Source organism: Pristiophorus japonicus, chromosome 6, assembly GCF_044704955.1.
Source record: "Pristiophorus japonicus isolate sPriJap1 chromosome 6, sPriJap1.hap1, whole genome shotgun sequence".
Lineage (NCBI taxonomy): Eukaryota > Metazoa > Chordata > Chondrichthyes > Pristiophoridae > Pristiophorus > Pristiophorus japonicus.
In genome coordinates this window covers 212,890,198-212,907,666 of record NC_091982.1, presented here as the reverse complement: position 1 = coordinate 212,907,666, position 17,469 = coordinate 212,890,198, and the positions used below count along the sequence as shown (strand labels likewise).

The following is a 17,469-nucleotide window of genomic DNA, read 5'->3' as shown; positions in this document are numbered from 1 at the left end:
CCATTATTTTATCGAGTACATTTTCTTTAGTGATAGATTTAAGTTCCTCTCTTCCTATAGCTCCTTGATTATCCATTATTGGGATGTTTTTCGTATCTTCTACCGTGAAGACCGATACAAAATACTTGTTCAAAGTCTCTGCCATTTCCTTGTTCCCCATTATTAATTCCCCAGTCTCATCCTCTAAGGGACCAACATTTACTTTTGCTACTTTCTTCCTTTTTATATACCTGTAGAAACTCTTACTATCTGTTTTTATATTTCTTGCTAGTTTACTCTCATAATCTATCTTCCCTCTCTTTATTTTTTTAAAGATCTTTGTTGGTTTTTAAAAGTTTCCCAATCCTTTGGCCTCCCATTAATCTTGGCCACTTTGTATGCCATTGCTTTCAATTTGATACCATCCTTTACTTCCTTAGTTAGCCACGGTTGGCTCTCCCTTCTCTGAAAGGCTTTCCTTCTCACTGGAATATATTTTTATTGAGAGTTATGAAATATCTCCTTAAATGTCCACCGCTGCCTATCAACCGTCTTACACTTTAATCTATTTCCCAGTCCACTTTAGCCAACTCTGCCTTCATAGCTTTGTAATCTCCTTTATTTAAGCTCAGGACAGGGTTTGAGATCCAACTTTCTCACCCTCCAACTGGATTTAAAATTCAACCATGCTATGATCACTCTTTCCTAGAGGATCCTTTACTAGGAGTGTTAGGGTTAACTTCAAACCACCACTCGGAGTCCGTTAGTCTTAAAGTAAATGCAGTTTTATTAATAAAAGATAGAAGCCGACAGGGGAGCTATCCTTGAAGGAATGCTCAAAGAAACTGCCAGAGACATCTTGGGCCCAAGTTTTGAGCCGCGCCTAGAACGGCGCAGTCCCGACCTGGACGCCCATTTTTCGCACCACAAAGTGCGCCTAAAAAAACCCTCCGTATTCTCCACCTCCCTGCAGGTCCTCTGGCCCTCGGCGCAGTGCAGCAGGAGCTGTAGGGGCCGGAGCCAGGTCCCTGCGCTGAAAATAGTGCCGGGATCTCTGCACATGCGCGCTACAGTGGGCAGTAGCTCCAGGCACCCGAAACTGTGTGGGAGGGGCCCAAAGCACACAGCCCCTAGCCCTGGCCGAATGGCCTCACTGGGGCTGCGTGAATAAGGCTCCTCCCACGGCCAGCTCCTGCTTCCTCCCGTCTCGACTCACGCTTCTCGCCCCCCGCCCCCGGACCGGACCCGACACCCACTCCCCCCCCCCCCGCCCCCGGACCGGACCCGACACCTGCTCCCCCCCCCCCCCCCCCCCCCCGCCCCCGGACCGGACCCGACACCCGCTTCCCCCCCCCACCCCCAGACCGGACCCGACACCCGCTCCCCCTCCCCCCGCCTCCGGACTGGATCCGACCTGACCTCCCTCTCCCTCCCCCCGACCCAAACCAAACCGACCTCCATCCCACCACCCCACCGACCCGACCCAATGCCACCTACCTGTAAATCTGGTGCTGGGGACGGGCCCTGCCCGAGACTTCAGCCTCCCTCCCCCTTCTCCTTCCCCCCCCCAATCTCCTTCTTCCCCCCTTACCCCCCATCTCCTTTCCCCCCCAATCTCCTCCCCATCTCCTTTTCCCCCCCATCTCCTTCCCCCCATCTCCTTTCTCCCCCTTCTCCCCTTTATCCCCTTCTCCCCCCTCCCCCCTTGTCCCCCATCCTGCCCCTTCTCCCCCAACCCTCCCCCTTCTCCCCCATCCCTCCCCCTTCTCCCCCTCCCCCTTCCCTTCCTCTGCTCCCCCGCTCTCTCCCTCTACCCCCCTCTTCCCCCTCCCCTCGCTGTCAGAAACGCAGACACTGACAGACAGAGAATGAGAGACACACAGACAGAGAGATAGAGACACTGACAGAGACACACTGAGGGGGGCATCCCAGCACGCTGTTGGAGGGTTCCCGGTGCTGCAGTCGGTAAGCAGAAAATGTTTTATTTATTGATTTAAAAAAATTATTTCTTATTAATTTTTTTTGATTGATTTATTGATGTATTTATCATTTATTATTGATGATGGCTCTTTATTTGTAAAACTGAAGTGTTTAATGTTTGTAAACTTCCCTTTAAACACCCCTCCTCCCCCACCATTCCCTACGCCTGATTTGTCACCTACGCCTGATTTTCTAAAGTGTCGACAAGGTTTTTTCGAGCGTACAAAAATCTTCACTTACTCCATTCTAAGTTAGTTTGGAGTAAGTTTTCACTCACGAAACTTTGAAATCAGGTGTAAGTGGACGGACACGCCCCTTTTTGAAAAAAAAATTCTGTTCCAAAGTGAAACTGTTCTAACTGACTAGAACTGGAGCAAACTAAATGACAAGAATTCCGATTTCTAAGATACTCCGTTCTACACCAGTTGCTCCTAAAAATCAGGAGCAAATCATGTGGAAACTCGGGGCCCTTATTTTATACAGTTTCAGATTATAGCATTACGCAATTACGCAAGTTACAATTAATACGTGCTGATTGATTAATACATGATTGATTGGCAGGGTGCTTCCTCTAATCTGGCTTCTATATGCCTTAATTGGTAATTCCGGATACATGGTGTTATGATTCTTTTTATTTAACTCTTATCTTGTTATACAAATTCTATGTTATCTGTGTCTGTGCCTGACTCCCAAGGCCTTTGGTCACTGAATTGGAACATCTGCTCCTCTGTGGAAAGCATCCCACACATGCTTCCCACAGTCTGAAAAACAGGCTATAGGATCCATTTTAAAAACCTGTTAACTCCATTTTAAAACATCCCAATTATTATTATTAATTGTAATTACGATTTGTAATCTGCTCTTTCAGTCCCTCTTGTTGGTCCCTGATTATTTCTAAATAATCAGCTGACCACATATATACTCTGAGCCATCTGCTGGAAATGGTGATATCAAGTCTATATTCTTGGAATTGCTCGTAGTTCCGTCTTTTGCAAAGTCTTTACATACTACCCCTGACCATTTCCCTGGGATATTGGCATGTCACTTATATTTGTTTTTGTACATACAGAGCATAAGCTCAGGGGTCTTAGTTGTTTCCCTAACGCGTTACAAAGTCATTCGCCTCCCTATCATGCCTGCATTACATAGTTAACAAGGCTGTTTGCTGTTCGGCTAGAACCACGCGGTTGTATATCCCTCTGATCTTACACATCAGATATAGTTGTATCACGATACATATCCCTACCACTACCATTATTACCACAATTGGATGCCACATCAATTTGAGGACCGCATAGACTTTAGGTGACCAGCCCTTAAAAATGTCCCACCAATGATGAATCGTAAGGTCACTTAATTTCTCAGTCACTCGGATCAGTTCTTGTTTTGTGTAAGTCATTAAGACCTTTTGTCTGAGTAACCGTTCCTTCTCTTCTCCCAGGTACTTGGTCACCTGGGTGTGCTTTTCCAAAAAGGCCCTTAACTTTCTCAAGTCCACTACTGGCGGTAGTACGGATAGTCCTTTGGTGTTCCTGTGTTGTGCAATATCTTTCCATCGTCCTATTTCGTAGGACTTGGTCGTTTTAACGTTGAAGATGACATAGATTTCCTTCCAGCATTCATTTACCGGGGGTTCCAATCGATCCGCGTTTAAGTATACCGTGTGGGTACTGGTTACACATATGTAATTTTGTCCGATTTCATGTATTATGGTATCATTCAAGGGTTGCAGCTGCCACTCACAAGCCCCTCCTGTGCCTTTCATGCTGCATGGTTCCACTACTGGTGTATGTAGCGGGCATACTTGCCCGAATGGGCACTTTACGAAATCCATACCATTGTGCGTTTTATTCTTCGGGTCTATCCATTGTCCGTTAAACTGTGGCTTCCATAGGTTTTTACCGAATAGCTGTGGTAGGGTCACAAACTTACACCATATTTGACTGTTAGTAACATTAGCCAACAACATAGTCATATTACGTCCCTTTTTATCACATCGCGTATGCTTCATGTCTGGCCTGAGTGTCAGATTTCGTTGATCAAACTGAAACAGTTTAGCTCATCGTGGGGCATTCCCAGAGAATGCTATCCTTTCTAATTCAGCCCGTTGTCCTTCCTTGATTCGACGCATTATAAGGCAGTGAGTCTTATTGGCTTCCCGCGTTAAATTAGCCGATACCTGTTGCAGTTCCCAGTTAGTTTTGTTTGCCCATTGCCATATCATATTGTTTGACAGCCATCCCTGCAGGCTATTAGCCTGTAATGGTTCGTGCCACACATCTGACAGCCTTACGGCATCTTTAGTCAATTGTCCTACTTTCTGTATTTTATTCTGCAGCGTTTCGATATCCATTGAGTTTAGTGCTCCTAGTCCCGTTCCTAACCCCCCCCCGCCCCCACCCCCGCACCCCAGTACTGTATTTAGTATGTTTAGCCGATAACGAGCTTTGGTTATCTTTAGGGCAAGATCCGGGTTCTTACAATAGCTGGGTATAATTTTTTGATCATTCTATATGTTTATTGTTAAATTTATTATTGCAGGAGCTATTAGTGTACTCAGACATGTATCATGCAGCCTTTGTAAGTGTGGCATTTGTTCCTGATTTGGATGATGTTTTACGTTTATTATGATCACCCATGGAATCCTCTTGCCCAACTGTGAATTATTCATACACACCACCCAGTCTGCATCTCCCAAGGTTGCCTGTTTCCACTCTGTACTATTGGTGTACTCCATTCTGTTAGTATACCAGGCTTTGTTCTGTATTTTGGTTATATTCTGGGGAGTATTGTCGCTACCCTTTTTACACATTATCCTGGGACCAGCGGCCACCCATGTAAAATTGAGCGTTACATTCTCATTCTTATAAGTGATTAGTGTAAGATTACCATGGACTGGTGCCCAATAGGTACACCGTCCGCAGTCAATTGTTAAATTAAAAACATGACATTTAGTCCACGCGGGACATGTATAGTTTCCCTGGATTGCTGCTTGTGGAGTCCTTCACATATAATACCGTTTAAGCCCTTTCCGTTTAACTGTGGAGGCACTGGGAGGGCCAGAGCGGCCACTATCCCAGTTGCCACCAGCACTATCCACAGGTTCATGCTGTTGTTTTCCAGCCTGTTCCCTTATCGGATGCCTCTGTGGTCGCCGGGTGCACTGTCACTATGGGTTAAAACAGACGGGGGCTGTTTAGTGTTATATGGTTTTACCTGTGACCAGTGCTTCCATCTAATCCCCGTGGGCTCCTGCAGACAAACACAAGTATCACTTGTTATTAGCACAGTGTATGGCCCCATCCATCGGGGCTCCATTCCCTTTCGCATCCCTGTTACTTTTATCATCACCTGTTCTCCTATTTTAGGTAGTGTTTCGGGTTTCACTCCCTCATTCTGAATTTCTAGGTCTCTTATCTGCTGTCTGCTTTTAACTTCTTTATTCATAGCCTGCACTTCTTGGTTTAGCTGGACCAAGTATCGCCTCAGCCTATCTGTATTGGTCCTGCTTCACCTGTCCCTCCGGCTAAGTCCTCTGGTAGTCTCATAGCCCGTCCAGTCATCAACTCATAAGGTGTTAGTCCTGTAGTTCTGGGGTGGCTCTAAGCTGCATTAGAATTGCTGCTAACACCCCGGTCCATCCCTTGCCTGCCTCCTGGATTGCTGTGGACAGGGCCGTTTTTAAGGTCCTGTTCATTCTTTCCACCATTCCCGAACTTTGGGATGGTATGGTATGTGGTACCTCTGTTTGATTCCTAGCAGGGCACATGTTTCTTTCATTATTTTGCCCGTGAAATGTGTTCCATTGCCTGAGTCTATCTGTAGGGGCACTCCCCACCGAGGTACCACCTCGCTAGCCAGGATCTGCGTTACCATCCAAGCGGAGCAGTCCCTGGTAGCAAAGCCTTCCACCCACCGGTGAACTGGTCTATAATTACCAGGCAATACCTTTTTCCCCTATCCTCGGGCAGGGGGCCGGTGAAGTCTATCTGTAAATTTTCCCAAGGTCCCTGTGGCCTTAGTTGATGTCCCATTCATACCTTGCATCCCCTGCCTACATTGTGTTGGGCAGAAATAACACACATTTGGCAAAATGTAACTACATCCTTCTCCATCCCTGGCCACCACCAGTACTGCGAGAGCAGGTACAGCATGTTACCTCTCCCGGTATGTGTTATCTCGTGATTTAATGTTAGGAGTTGTTGCCTACAGCATTGCGGTGCCACAACTTGCTCCCGGGAACCCCATACCCATATGTCACCCTTTTGGTGGGCTCCGTGCTTATTCCATTCACATCTTTCTTCCTGATTGACACTCTGTGGACCTGTGCTATATTTATGTCTGTCTGAACCCTGTTAGTCATTACTGGTTGAATTTCAGCCTTAAATGCTGGCTCTGGCTTTTGTTCAGCTGCCAGGTCGTTTGGCTGCTAGGTCTGCAAACCGATTTCCCAAGGTGGGTAGGTCTTGCGGGTGTGTGTGGTCCTTACCAGTTAGTTTTGTGTGTGCTTTTACCTTGATTACCGCTGCTTCCCATGGTTCCTTTGCTGCTTTTACTGACCTTTCTACTAGCCTTCTATGTTTTACCACCTCACCAGTAGATGTCACATACCTTCGTCGTGACCAGGCTGCCATATAGTCGTGAACCACCCCAAAAGCGTACCAACTATCTGTATATATGTTTACTTGGTTTCCTTTAGCTAACTCGAGAGCCTTTATAAGGGCCCCAGTTCTGCCACCTGAGCTGACTTGTCTCCTGGGAGCGCTCCTGCCATTACTGTCTCTCCCTCCTGTGTCACTACTGCCCACCCAGTTTGGGTTCTCCATCAATGTATTTTCTGGATCCGTCTACAAATAGAGTCTCATCTGGGTTGTCCAATGGCTCTTCCTTTACTCCGCAACTCGTTTCCTCCTCTACTTGTTCCCTACAGCTATGTTCCTCCCCTTCTGTCAGCACCCGGTCGCAGGGTTAATTCCATTATGCTTTTTTATTATTACTGACTTGTCTTTGGGTAGCAATACGGCCTTCCACTTAGCCTTTCGGCTATCCGAGATCGACCGCAGCTTTCCGGTATTTCGTAATTCTACCAGGTTGTGTGTGCAAAATGGTCTGTCCCATCATCACTACTGGTTCGTTTACTTTGACCGCCCAAGTTGCGCAGTCCAGGGCGGCCACACATTGGGGCATCCCACTAACTACTGGGTCTTTCTTCGTCGAGTAGTAGGCTATAGATCTCTGCCGGTCCCCATGTTCCTGCATTACCACAGCGGAATAGTTTCCACCATCCTGATAACAATATAGGTGGAATCCTAGGGCTTGGGCCGATATCAGAGCTCTTTTTAGTTCCCCGTATGCCTCTTCCTGCTCCGGTCCCCAATCTATCTAGGGGTCCCCCAGTTCCTTTAATTAATTTCTATATGGGTTTCGCTATTATTGTGCATTGAGGTTTAAAATTCCGACTATAATTAAAGAGTCCTAATACCTTCCGTACTCCTCTGACATTCTGGGGCTTATGCATGACCCTAATAGCCATCCGTCTTTCCTCTGTCATGGCTTTCTCGCCCTTACTGATCCAATGCCCAAGGTACCGCACTCTAGTCTCGGCCACCTGGGCCTTGGTGGGTGATGCCTTAAATCCCGCCCGCTTCAGGGCTCCCAATACTTTAACTAAGGCCCTTAAGTGCCCTACCATTGTAGTTGAGGCGATCAAAAGATCGTCAACGTATTGTAACACTGTGTTTTTCTCTGCTTCTACATTTATCTGTTCAATAGCTCGGGCCATTGCCTGGTGAAATATAGCCGGACTATTATGGAACCCCTGGGGGAGATGTGTTCAGGTGTATTGCTGATTTTCAACGGTAAACGCAAACTTGTCCTGCGACTCCCGGGCCAAAGGAAGGCTCCAGAACCCGTTAGCTATATCCAGGACAGTAAATATACCATACCCTGGGTCCAAGCCGTTGAGGATTGTGGATGGACTGGCCATGATTGGGTGCTGCGGGGGCGTGCACCTATTGAGGGCTGTGTAGTCGATAGTTCATCGGTATGAGCCGTCTAGTTTCACCACCGGCCATACGGGGCTATTGGTAGTGGACGTGGTTTCCCCAATTATTCCGGAGGCTTCCAACTGCTGGATTATCCCCTTTACCACCTGCTGGGCCTCCTTTAAGGGGTATTGCCGGTGGGCTTTGTGGCTTTCTCCCGGGATTACCAAAGACTCCATATTTACTAATCCGCAATCCTGTTTATGGGTGGCCCATACCTCGGGAAATTGTTGGCATACTCAGCCCGCCGCCGTCTCCTGATCCCAATCGTGTTTTATTACTGTGGCGCTGGCCACTCTGGCCATTTCTCTCATGCCTAATCGTGGTTCTCTCTTACTATCTGCCCAACCAATCGCCCTGTCTCGAGGTTGTATTAGTAGAATTGTGCCCTCTGGGTTGGGGCATACTCAGAAACTTACTGGTATTGATCGCCCCATTATTTCCACTAGTTGGGGTTCACTTAATCTTGCCGTCATAGTGTCCCCTCCCACTCCACTTATTTTAATCTGCTTGTTTGTAGTCGGGAGCTCTAGATTTGTTTTCGAGACCAATGCCCCTGTATCAATTAACATTTGGTACTGCCGACCCCCTAACAGCCCTGTTAGATACATCCATGGATCCTCGGTACCAGCCCTGGGGGTCGAGGCCACCTAGTCCTCCTGTATGGCCTTCTTAATCATTTTGAGGATCTGCACTTGGGTCAGTCTCCCATCCTGTTTACTTCCATGACTGTCTCCCCCCAGTTTACCCTTCTGCTGTCATGGGGCTTTTCCCTCCTGTCCCCCTCCTTTTCCATAGCATTGCGCTCTCGTGTGTCCCTTCTTACCGCAATTGCTATATGTTATTTCCCCTTTTGTCATCTTATTCCTATCTCCCATCTGTTTTTCTGGGCAATTGCGTATTTGGTGGTTGTCCAAACTACGCCCATAGCATGCCCAGCCCTTCCCTTCTCCTGCCCTTTGGGTCCCGACTGCGGCTACTATGGCTTCCAGGGCTGCTGTCTTTACCTTCCCCTTAGTGTCCCGGTCCCGGAGCCGCCGCCGGTCTATTTCACATGCCCAGGCTACTACTTCTCCGTAATTATTTCCGACGGGGAGTCCAAGGTCCAACACACCCTGGGAGCTCAGCCCTTCTTTAAGCATGTTTAGAAATACCTCGTCATCCCTCCCGGGTCGTGCTACTCCAGAATATTCCTCAGAAGCTTTAAACTTTCATTCTGCATAATCTGTCACTACCTCATCCTTGCCTTGGATTACCCCCATGATACTTCCACAGTTACTGCATCCTTGTCCCAGGGCAACCTTTACTGCTGTGCAGAAGTTCTGGATCTTCACATCCCGTGCCTGATCCTCATCGCCCCATCTTCCACCCTGCATATCGGGGGGAAGACCTTCCCACTTATTCGGCGGGCACTTAGCCTTTACCAATGTGTACACATCTTTCCCATGCATTTGGTGGAGCCCAATCATTTCCATTAGTTTAGTCCAGAACTCGGGGTTGCCATGCGCTGGTTTTAGCATGGGCAAATCTGCTAGTATCAATTGTTTCTCACCGGGAGTGAAATGCTTGTGAACCTCTTGTCACTTTCGTCCTATCCGAAGCCCCGTCCACTCCGGGGATTTTTGTCTTACGGACAGTGTCTGGGGTGAGTTTCATCAATTCTCTAGTTTCATCGGGTCCTAATCCTAACCCTGTTAATGGGGGATACAAATTTGGGTCAGATTCCTCTGTCCATTCTCTTTTGTCATCTATATCTCTTTTTATACTTACATCCTCTTGCCTTTTGTCACTTTCTCTGTCCATCTCACCTTCGGGTATCTTTCTATTCGTCTGTACGGCTGCTAAAATTATCTTTTTCTTGTCCTCGCTTATTTTAGTGAGCTGGCTAACTTTATCTTCCTTGCATTTTTCCTGACTTTTCACCAAATTCTCCGTTTATTGCTTAATGCGGCTCTGTCCCTCTCAACACCTGTCCTTCCACTTCTTCTTTTCTCCTTGCGTTTGTGAAATCTCCACACACACTACAACCGCCTCTCTCCCTTTGTTTCCCTTTCTTTGTAACCACCAGTTGAGTTTCCAGGGTATCTTTTTCCCTTCATCATATCCTGTCTTAACCATCTTCTGCTTAACCTTTTCAAATTTATCTCTCAGAAACTCTTCTGGTAGTTTATACCTCACCCCTCTAAGGGCCTTGGCAGTTTCCTTTGCCATTTTTTTACACTGAGGCTTTTTCCCCAGTACACCGAGGCTTTTTCCCCGATACTGTTTTTCCGCCTTTACTTATGTGAAATCTTTTACACCGAGGCTTTTTCCCCGATATCCTGTATACGTACTTATTCTCCCGACACATATTTATTTACAGTGTCCTGACGCACCCCTCAACTAGATTTACCGGCTGCACGGACTCCGCTCCAGATTCGTTGGATCTCTGGCCGGGACTTTGGGAGGAGAATTTCTCAAGGTAATTCTCTACTCGGTTGTTTCGGCTTTTTGAGTCAAATCTGCCCGTCCAGTAGATCCTGCCCGACTATGCCAAGTTGTTCGGCTTAACTTCAAACCATCACTCGGAGTCCGTTAGCCTTAAAGTAAATGCAGTTTTATTAATAAAAGATTAATAAATACATGATTAATACATGATTGATTGACAGGGTGCTTCCTCTAATCTGGCTTCTATATGTCTTAATTGGTAATTCCGGATACATGGTGTTATGATTCTTTTTATTTAACTCTTATCTTCTTATACAATTCGAATTCTATGTTATCTGTGTCTGTGCCTGACTCCCAAGGCCTTTGGTCAATGAATTGGAACATCTGCTCCTCTGTGGAAGGCATCCCACACATGCTTCCCACAGTCTGAAAAACAGGCTGTGGGATCCATTTTAAAAACCTGTTAACTCCATTTTAAAACATCCCAATTATTATTATTAATTGTAATTACGATTTATAATCTGCCCTTTCAAGGAGATCATTTATTAATCCTGTCTCATTATACAATACCAGATCTAAGGTAGCCTGCTCCTTGGTTGGTTCCGCAACGTACTGTTCAAGGAAACCATCCCGGATGCACTGTATGAACTCTTTATCAAGGCCGCCTTGGCCAATTTATTTTGTCCAATCAACATGAAGATTAAAATCGCCCATGATTATTGCCATTCCATTTTTACAAGCCTCCATTATTTCTTGATTTATACTCCATTCAACAGTTTAGCTACTGTTAGGGGACCTATAGACTATGTCCACCAGTGACTTCTTCGCCTTATTATTTCTTACCTCCACGCAAACTGATTCTACATCTTGATCTTCTGAGCCAATATCATTTCTCACTGCACTGATCTCATCCTTTATTAGCAGAACTACCCCACCTCCTTTTCCTTTCTGTCTGTCTGTGATATATGTAGCACTCAAATCACTGACTCCACACAATCTGGTGTTGTAGTAACTGCTGTGACCTTGGTCCTTTATTGTGTAACTCCAGAGTGCCCCTCAGGTGTGGTGGGCAGGCTTTTATACTCTGTCTCGCAGGTACTTTTGGGTCTCCTATCACAGTGTCCCTTGTGGCGCACCATTGTAACTATACATTTAATGTACATGGACAATACATAACATCTCACTCCCCCGCCCCGCCCCCCACCCCCAGTTCCAAAAGCAAATTGCCGGTAACCTCAGCCTTGTTCGTCCTGGTTGATTTGTGAGTGTGAGTCCATGATCATCCACTTCCCTCTTCCCCCCCATATAGAGATTATGCTTGTGATCCGATGCAAGCATGTGGTATTTGCAGTCCTTACATGGGTGATAGAAGTACATAAACATAATCTCCAGTAGAAAGCAGGTACACATAGACAGTACATTTGTATGATACATATAGCTGTGTTGAAGAGTTATATCAAAAGGTTGCAGGTACACTGAACAGTTATTAAATCCCAGCTCCACTGGGTGAGGTATGGTGACGGCATACTGCCCCTTTTTGCCCGAGGTAATAGGCTGCGCTGAGACAGGGTATGGCAACTAGTGTGTTGCCTCTGTTCTCAGAAAATAGTTGCCTTTGCGGCTTGTCTGCAGCTGCTGAACAATTGCATAACTCACATAAAATCAGAAATCGCATTAATCCATTGGTCATGTTAGTCACAGATCCATTAACCCTTTTAACTGCATTGTGATATTAACTCTTTTCACCAATCATATCAATTATTTTAATCACAGTAATCATTTTGACTCACTCTTGCCCTTACAAAAGTTTCTTTGTGGGGACCGCCAACGGTGTAAGGCCCCTAAGACTCCCGGGTACATTTCCCTTTTAAGACACCATTTTGTTTTTCCCACGAGGTTTCTACTGGGTGCCGCCATTTTAGGTGCTCTGCTGGTGCCTGCCTGCCTCTCTCTGCAGAACTCTGCTGCCACGAGGCTCGCCGCCATCTTAAGCTCGATGTGCTGCTGCCTGCTCTCCCTCTCTCTCTCTCTCTCTCTCTTTCTCTCTCCAGAGAGAGAGAGAGAGCCGGCACACTCTGAACGCACCCAGGAGCCGCAACGCAACGGCCCCCGCACCGCTGCATCCTCCGGAGCACCCCACGCAGCTGACCTTTTTGCCCAGGAGTCGCCACACACACACACACGTCCTCCGGAGCCGACCTCCTCACTGCCGCAGGCAATCCTGGACGAGTCCCGCTCCTCGGAGCACCGGCCCTCACGACGTCGTCGAGTGAGTCCCGCTCCCGGAACTGCTGATTCACCGCTCCTCCCGCTGCAAGCCCCGCGAACGGCCGCCTCTTCCTGCGGGCCGATGGTGCCTGCTGGAGCAGCCCGTCGAAGCCCTTCTCTCTTCTCCAGCTTGGTCGGCGCTGCTGCTGGTTCCAGCACCGCTTTCTCACTCTCAGACTTTGCAGGGGAGAGTTGACGGCTGCCGCTGCTCTGCCCAACCCCACACACGCTTCCTTCGCTGCCATCCGATCCGAAGGTGGAGGCCTGCTCTGCCTGTGAACACGGGGGACAGCGGTCAGTGGAGGAATGAAGTCTTCCCAGCTCCCACGGACCTTCCCCATCCATCTCCTGCCGAGTAGCGTCGGCCCATCGCCTGCAATGATCCACAAAGGTAAACCGTGCGTCTCGCCACCGTGAGATATCTGCACATCCGGTCTGCCAAGAACAGGTATCAGTTCCTTGGTGCAGGTGCGCAGCTTTGCCATGACCAGGACCAGCTTGGGTCGTGCAGCTGAGTTGATCCACAGTTTATCAAAAGTTTCCTGACTCATCAGCGACTGACCCGACCCCGTGTCCACTTCCATACTCACTGCGACTCTGTTAATCTTGACTTCCATAATCACTGGGGCCGAATCGTTGGTACACGTATACAGTCCAAACGCCTCATCTTCTTCTACCTGGGGCTGGGATGCCTGTCGAGCCAAACCGCAATGCTCCTCGCTGGATAGCAGATCATCTACCATCTCCTCAGCCACATGGCGAGTCGTGTTTCTTTTGCACATACACTGAAGGTGGCCTTTCGTGTGGCAGGTATTGCATGTATACTCGGCAAACCTGCACCGGTGAGCCCCATGGCTTCCTCCGCAGCGCCAGCATGGTGCTACTCGATTAGCCCCCCTCGGCGGACTCTGAGTTCCAGCACCCTGAGGTCCGTGCTCTCTGCCCTGGGCAGAGCCACGATCTGCAGTTTTGTCCATGACGGGCGCTAACCTGTGAATAGTACCTGCCGGATTCGAGACCGTGTGGATCATCTGCTTGGTGCTGCAAGTCGAGGTCATAAATGCCCGGCTGATGTTGATGGCTTGCTGCAGGCTGACTGTAGGTTCAGTAGATAGCAGCTTGTGAAAGAGACCCTCATGGCCAATCCCCATAACAAAGACGTCTCGCAACGCCTCGTTAAGGTGTGTGCCAAAATTGCATAGCGCCGCAAGTCTCCTGATGTCCGCAGTATATTTTGTGACATCCTGGCCCTCGGGTCTGCAGTGGTGGTAGAATTTGTGCTTGGCTGTGAGGATGCTCTCCTTCGGTTTCAGTTGGTTACGAATGAGTTCAATCAGCTGCTCATATGACTTGTCCTTGGCGCTCGCGGGTGCCAGCAAATCCCTGACGAGACGGTAAACCTCATCACCACAACTGGACAGCAATATCGCCTTATGCTTCTCTATCAGAGCGTTCGTGTTCCCTGTCAGGTCGTTTGCTATAAAATAGTTCTTGAGCCTTTCCGTAAAGGCATCCCAGTCATTACCCTCTGTGAAATCCTTTAGCATGCCCAAAGTAGCCATGATTGCGTGAAGAGCTCGTCTGTGTCCTCATCGCCAATTTGTGATGTATGTAGCACTCAAATCACTGACTCCACACAGTCTGGTATTGTGGTAACTGCTGTGACCTTGGTCCTTTATTGTGTAACTCCAGAGTGCCCCTCAGGTGTGGTGGGCAGCCTTTTATACTCTGTCTCGCAGGTACTTTTGGGTCTCCCACCACAGTGGCCCTTGTGGCGCACCATTGTAACTATACATTTAATATACATGGACAATACATAACACTATGCTTCCGAATTGTCAAATACCCCTGAATATTTAGTTCCCAGCCTTCGTCACCTTGCAACCACCTCTCTGTAATGAGATCATACCCATTTATATCTATTTGTGCCATCAACTCATCTATTTTGTTACGAATGCTGTGTGCATTCAGATAAAGAGCTTTTAATTTTGTTTTTTTTCAACCATTTTTCCCTGCTTTGACCCCACTTTCTGATACACTCATGTTTATACATTCTGTCCCTTCCTGTCACACTCTGGTTATCATTTCCCCCAATGCTACCCTGCTCTATTGCCTTCTCCTTGCTCTTTGACTTTTTAGATTTCCGCTCGTCTGAACCCTCGCCTCCCCCACCCCACTATTTAGTTTAAAGCTCTCTTTGCAGCCCTAGTTATTCGATTTGCCAGGCCACTAGTCCCAGCATAGTTCAACTGAAGCCCGTCCCAACAAAACAGCTCCCTCTTACCCCAGTACTGGTGCCAGTGCCCCATGAACCGAAACTCATTTCTCCCACACCAGTCTTTGAACCACATGTTCATTTCTCTGATCTTCTTTACCCGGTGCAAATTTGCTCGTAGCTCAGATAGTAATCCAGCGATTATTATCTTTGTGATTCTGCTTTTCAATTTAGCCCCTAGCTGCTGATACTCTCTCAGCAGAGCCTCTTTGTTTGTCCTACGTGGACCACGACAACGGGATCTTCCCCCTCCCACTCCAAGTTCCTCTCCAGCCCAGAGGAGATGTCGTTAAACCTGGTACTGGGCAGGCAACACAGCCTTTGTGACTCACGCTCTCGGCTGCAGAGGACAGTATTTATTCCCCAAACAATACTGTCCCCTACCACTACTACGTTTCTTTTTACTTCCCCCACTTGAATGGCCCCCTGTACCACGGTGCCGTTGTCAGTTTGCACATCCACCCTGCAGTCCCTGCCCTCCTCCAAGCAGTAAGCAAGAATCTCGTACCTGTTGGACAAGAGCAAGGGCTGAGGCTCCTCCATCAGTACCTCCTGGGTCCCCATATCTGCCACGCTCGTAGTCACACCTGTAAAGTCCTTACACAATACCACAAATCCACACGAGGCACATTCTATGGACAAGGTCGCTCTGTGACCTCACCTTTATTCACAGGACCCAGAAGTGATGACCCTACATGGGACCTCCCTTTATATACCTGGATGACCAGGTGAGGAGTATCTCCCACAAGTTCACCCCCTGTGGTCAATGTGTGCATTTCTCAAGTATATACAGTATTGCAGTGTTGTTACATGAAGGTTACATACATGACAGCACCTCCCCCCCAACGTCTTATTGGGATCACAGGTTAAGTCTTTCGGGTGGTCTGCGCTCCCTCGTGGAATGCCGCAGTTGGAGCTCTGGCTGTTGAGCCTTGGCCTGCGTGTCTGTCCCCTGTGGTGATTCCAGCCTGTCCGGGCTGACCGCAGGGATTGTGCATGCTGCTGATTGTTCTTGTTGCTCGTTCACTGGTGGTAGTGTGAATACCATCTCATGATCTTCCTCAGGTTCCTCAGAGTCCATGCTGAACCTTTTTTTTTTGCTTGGTTCAGATGCTTGCGGCATATCTGCCCATTGTTAAGTTTAACCACGATGACCCTATTCCCCTCTTTGTCTATTCCAGTACCTTCAAGCTATTTGGGCCCCAAAGCGTGATTGAGAACAAATACGGGGTCACCAATTTCTATACATCTCCCCCTTGAATTACGGTCATGGTACTCATTTTGGGACTGGCGCTTGCCTTCAACAATGTCGGACAAGACAGGATGAATGAGGGACAGCCGAGTTTTGAGTGTACATTTCATAAGGAGTTCCGCGGGCGGAGCGAGTGCAGTTGGAACCTATAGGCCAGCAGGAGGCGCAATAGGTGGCATTGAAGGGAGGGACCTTGAATCCTGAGCATGCCTTGTTTTATGATTTGGACCGCACGTTCCGCCTGGCCATTGGAGGCCGACTTGAACGGTGCTGTCCTGACATGTTTGATACCATTACCCGACATCAACTCCCGGAATTCGTAGCTCGTGAAACATGGGCCATTATCGCTAACAAGGATGTCACGCAAACCGTGGGTCGTAAAGACCGCACGTAGACTCTCCACAGTGGTGGATGTCGTGCACGAATTCAAAATGATGCACTCGATCCATTTCGAGTACGCATCAACCACAATGAGAAACATTTTCCCCATGAACGGGCTCGCGTAGTCTACGTGAATGTGTGACCATGGTCTGGTGGGCCAGGGCCACGGGTTGAGCGGGGGCATTACCCAGCTGGGTACACGTCGTGCACCTGCGAACACAGTGTTCCAAGTCTGAATCAATTCCCGGCCACCATACATGTGACCGGGCAATGGCCTTCATCAGCACGATGCCTGGGTGCTCGCTGTGGAGTTCCCTGATGAAAGCTTCCCTGCCCCTCTGGGGCATGACTACCCAGCTGCCCCATAGTAGGCAGTCGGCTTGGATGGAGAGCTCATCCATCCGCCTGTGAAACGGTCTGACCTCCTCAGGGCATGCTCCGTTTGCGGGCGCCCAATCCCTAGTCAGGACACATTTCTTAATCAAAAATAGGAGGGGATCTCTGTTGGTCCAGATTTTGATCTGGCAGGCTGTGATGCGGGAGTCTGCGCTGTCAAAGGCATCAACGGTCATGACCATCTCAGCGCTTTGCTCCGCTGCCCTCTCAGTGGTGGCCAGTGGAAGCCTGCTGAGCGCGTCAGCGCAATTTTCAGTGCCTGGCCACTGCCGGATGGTGTAGTCATACGCAGCCAGCGTGAGAGCCCATCGCTGTATGCGAGCTGACGCATTGGCATTGACAGCCTTGCTGTCTGACAACAGGGATGTTAATGGCTTGTGGTCCGTTTCTAATTCGAACCTCCTGCCAAAAAGGTACTGGTGCATCTTTTTCACCCCATAGACACATGCGAGTGTTTCCTTCTAAAC

General features: G+C 48.3%; 1 protein-coding gene across 3 annotated transcripts in view; it reads left to right on the top strand.

The window, feature by feature from the left end:
* The window catches only part of mlf1 (myeloid leukemia factor 1), a 194,006-nt gene that overhangs the window by 111,922 nt on the left and 64,615 nt on the right, over window positions 1-17,469 (top strand). The window contains exon 6 of one of the 3 annotated variants that reach the window (XR_011593545.1): window positions 10,366-10,464. The exons of the other annotated variants lie outside the window; for them this stretch is intronic. The gene's annotated coding sequence lies outside the window, so the exon portion shown is untranslated. The remainder of the gene's footprint in view (window positions 1-10,365; window positions 10,465-17,469) is intronic. 3 annotated transcript variants of the gene reach the window in all.